Source organism: Stenella coeruleoalba (assembly GCF_951394435.1).
Source record: "Stenella coeruleoalba genome assembly, chromosome: 1".
Taxonomy (NCBI): domain Eukaryota; kingdom Metazoa; phylum Chordata; class Mammalia; order Artiodactyla; family Delphinidae; genus Stenella; species Stenella coeruleoalba.
The window spans coordinates 20,131,539-20,135,969 of record NC_137169.1 but is presented as its reverse complement, the minus strand read 5'-3'; the positions used below and the strand labels follow the sequence as shown (position 1 = coordinate 20,135,969).

The 4,431-nt window shown below is 52.6% G+C and overlaps 1 protein-coding gene across 1 annotated transcript in view; it reads left to right on the top strand.

Annotated features, from left to right (window-relative positions):
- The first annotated feature begins 46 nt into the window (after positions 1-46).
- PAFAH2 (platelet activating factor acetylhydrolase 2) overlaps positions 47-4,431 on the top strand; it is a 44,791-nt gene continuing 40,406 nt past the window's right edge. Inside the window, exon 1 of the mRNA XM_079920930.1 lies at positions 47-263. The gene's annotated coding sequence lies outside the window, so the exon portion shown is untranslated. The remainder of the gene's footprint in view (positions 264-4,431) is intronic.

Sequence of the window (4,431 nt, the reverse complement as noted above, 5' to 3'; positions counted from 1 at the left end):
TGGAGGAGGGGAGGGCCTGCAATGTTAAATGCAATGTTAACTGTTAGAGGCAGGCCTCCCTGAAAAGTTGACCTTTGAGGTGAGGGAGTGAGCGGAGGATGTTTCTAGGGGAAGGTCATTCCGCCAGGGCACAGGCTCTGGGTGGGGAGTCTGCCTGCCCTGCGCAAAGCCTGATCTAACCTTGTTTCCATAGCACCGCTCGGACTCCAGCTGAGAGGCTGATACAGCAGCAGAGACGGAAGCAGAGAGCCCCATTGGACCAGGTGAGTCATGCAGGTGAGCCCTGATGGTGGTTTGGACCATGGGTGAAAGGGGTGAGAAATAATTATTTTCTGCATATATTTTGAGCCAGGGAAAAACAACAGATTTGCTGACGGGTTGGATGTGAGGTTGGGCGTGAGCCACAGGCAAGATGGAGCTCCCGTCAACTGAGATGAACTGAGCGGGGAGCCAATTTGGGGAGGAAGGTCAGGACTTCGGTTCTAGGCTAGGAGTTGTGTTCCATTCATCTTTTCCTTTTTTAAAATTAATTAATTAATTAATTAATTAATTTTTGGCTGCATTGGGTCTTCGTTGCTGCACACGGGCTTTCTCCAGTTGCGGCGAGCAGGGGTTACTCTGCTGCGGTGCGCGCCTTCTCACTGTGGTGGCTTCTTGTTGCGGAGCACAGGCTCTAGGCACGCGGGCTTCAGTAGATGTGGCTCACGGGCTCTAGAGCGCGGGCTCAGTTGTTGTGGCGCACGGGCTTAGTTGCTCCACGGCATGTGGGATCTTCGCGGACCAGGGCTTGAACCCGTGTCCCCTGCATTGGCAGGCGTATTCTTAACCACTGTGCCACCAGGGAAGCCCCCATTCATACTTTTAATTCCAGCATTCATATAATAAATGGCCAAGAAATGCTTGTTGAATGAGTGAATAAATGGATGATGGACAAAGTTGGGAGGGTAGGAGGCCAAGGCCAGCTGGTGAGGGGCTTGCGGGGACCCTGATACTGTTCCAGCTCTCCCACCGCTGGCCCTGAACACTCTGGCTGGCTCGTGCGCACACCCACACTTGCATCTCTACACAAGACCTCTCCTACTTTCATGTCTGCAGGGGGCCAGCCGGGGCCTAGGCTTGTCCAAAAGTGAGTCACAGAGTTGCCCTGGGCCTTGGATGGAGGAATAAGAGGCAGGGCATCCTGGCAGGCAGGACTGCACTGGGGTCATCCTAAAAGTACATCTCTGGGCTCTGCCAAGGGCTCCAGGGCCTCCATCGGGCTCTTTAGGGCTCATCAAAGCCTCCAGGAGTTCCCGTCCCATACTTGGGCTCTGATCAATGGGACAGAAGCCAACACTTTGGGGAGAGGGGAGCGGGAAGGGCAGGAAGGAGAGGACAGCCGTGAATAGGAGGAGGAGGAAGAGAAGGCCTGGCGCCTGGTTCAGAGGCTTCTGGGATGAGGCAGAAGCCTTGCTTCCTGCAGGGCAAGGTTGAAGAAGGCCTTTATGTGGATTTGAGGATAAGGAGGTGCTCTGGACGGCATCCCGGAGCTCTGAGCACTACGGTGTTTGTTTCATTGCTATGGTGGCATCACGCTGCCTCGGGGCTGCCTGAGCGTGGGGTTTCTTCCTGCCTGAAGTGCCAGGTGTCATGCAGGCCAAGGTGCCCAGGTAGAAAATGGGCGCTAGCATCACTGTTTGATCTGAAGTGTTCCCTCTTTGCACCCTGAGTCTGCCTCCCTCCTGGCCTTCCTCCTCTGGGTTTGGCCTGAAATCTCCAGAAGGACTATATCTAGTCTCCCAGGAGGAAGGGGCCTGGAGCCCTGTATAGTGCTGTGGTTAAGAGCACTTAGCAAGCTTGTGTTCCCGTGCAAGCGACTTTACCTCTCTGTGCTTCTGCTTCTTCATCTGTAAATGGTGGTAATAGCTCCTTCCTCAAAGGCTCGCTGGGAAGAGGATTACGTGAGATGGTGAACGTTTGGCATTCAAAACACCATGCCTGGGTGACTTCCCTGGTGGCGCAGTGGTTGAGAATCCACCTGCCAATGCAGGGGACATGGGTTCGAGCCCTGGTTCGGGAAGATCCCACATGCTGCGGAGCAACTAAGCCCCTTTGTCACAGCTACTGAGCCGGCGTGCCTAGAGCCCGCGAGCCACAACTACTGAAGCCCGCGTGCCTAGAGCCCGTGCTCTGCAACAAGAGAAGCCACCGCAATGAGAAGCCTGTGCACCTCAACGAAGAGTAGCCCCCGCACGCTGCAACTAGAGAAAGCCTGTGCACAGCAACGAAGACCCAGTGCAGCCAAAAATAAATAAGATAAATTAAAAAACACACTAACAAACAAAAAACACCATGCCTGACCCTCAGACACCTAACAAATGATGTCCTTTCTCCCCCCTCAGGCCCCAGGGCAGTGAGATGACTTGCACAAGGGGCATCAAGCTGTCCATCTGGGTAGATTGGGACCAGGACTTGGGTTTTCCTTGCTGTGCCTGTGTTCTTCCTGCTGCATCCCCATCTCTGTTCTGGAAGAAAGAACACACTCGGAGCTCCAGGACGCAATCACCGTGGAAACCCATCTGCTTCGTCTTATCTGCTGCTGTTTTTTCCTCCCTCTCTGAGCCATCTGGGTGTCTCACTACAGAATTAGCAAGAGCGGGGGCTGGAGGCTGCGGGAGACTCTGGGGTTTCAGCTCTCACTTGCTGGAGCACAGATAACCCCAAACTGTGGTGAATCCCCACAGGGCCCTGCAATATCGGTCCAGCTCCAGCTAAAGTGAGTCTGCCCCTCTAGGCACCACCAGCATGCAGAGCGGACAGATGCAGGATGCAGTTGTCTGCCCATAGCGCCAACTCACACCTGGACCCCAGCTTGGGGAGGGCCAGAGGAGCAGCCCAGGGGACCCGGGGAGGGGAGTTGGGGAAAGCAGGTCTGGCCTCTGCTTCTCCCCCAGGCACAGCTTGTGACCTTGGACAAGTCACATCCTTTTTTCTGGGCCTTCCATTTCTCACTCTCAACCTAACATGGTAGCAGGACTAGGCTTTCCAGAGCAAAAAGGTCTGGAATTCTTACTCAGAAGTAATCCTGATATAGGTTGCAGGTCAATCCTTCCCTTTCCCATCCTGTCAAGACTTGACTTTGTTAAGGAAAAGTATACGAACTTGGAAGTGAGGCAATGGGGCAACTGCTTGACCTTCGTCTGTCCATTGGGGCATCTTCTAGCAAGCCCCCGGGGGTCATGTGACTCCCTATGTATTAGGATCCAGGTATTTTATAAGCCTGAGAACTAAGATGCTAACTTGTAGAAAACAGATAAGATACAAAGGATTTTTGTCCAGTAGTGATACAAATGATTTCTGACCAGTAGAGATCACCCTGAAGATTACAGGCATGCACTATAGGGCATTTGCCAGTTGGGAATCTGACTAGCAGTCTTATTTCAGCCTTCTCTGTGCTTTGCTGACTATTATCAATGAGTCCTCTGAACCAGCTTTGTCATCCTGAGAGTCTCCTCATGAATGAGTGAAGTACAACTTTGACAGGTGCTCACTACGCATTTGTAGAATAATTTTTTTTTTTTTTTTTAATATTTAGAAGACTAAGAGTTGACAGCTCACTGGGCCTCATTTTCCTCTTCTGTAAAATGAGGAATTCGAGGGAGCGGCTTACAGATTTGCTGACCACGTGCCAGGCACTGTTGAGCTCTTTATTTATTTATTTTTGGCTGCGTTGGGTCTTTGTTGCTGCGCCGGGGGGCTTTCTGTAGTTGTGGCGAACGGGGGCTACTCTTCCTTGTGGTGCGCAGGCTTCTCATTGCAGTAGCTTCTCTTGTTGCAGAGCATGGGCTCTAGGTGCGCGAGCTTCAGTAGTTGTGGTGCATGGGATCAGTAGTTGTGGTGCATGGGCTCAGTAGTTGTGGTGCACGGGTTTAGTTGCTCTGAGGCATGTGAGATCTTCCCGGACCAGGGATCGAACCCGTGTCCCCTGCGTTGGCAGGTGGATTCTTAACCACTGTGCCACCAGGGAAGTCCCTGTTGAGCTCTTTATATCCATGATTTCATTTAAGCCTCACAGCAAAACTGCCAGGGCAGCTATTCACCCCCTGTGAGGTTAATGAGGTTCAGAGAGGTGAAGTGATTGCTCCAAGCCTTCACAGCCAGGGAGTAACAGAACCTGGATTTGAACCAATGCATCACAGGTTGGAGGGGCACGCTGTTTCCTGCTTCACAGGTTTATTGTGGAGCTCCTTGAATGAGACAACAGGTGGGAAAGTGCTTGGCAAACTCTACAGGTATGCACACATGTGAATAATTATAGCCACCCCTAGGCTATCTTCTAACCAGCCACACCTAGACCTGGCCCAGGGTCTGGTCTCCCCTCCCCTGGGAAGCAGGCCTCTCCTCCCCGCAGGGTGGGTTTCTGTTATCCGGAGAAAGTCAGAGGAGACTGAG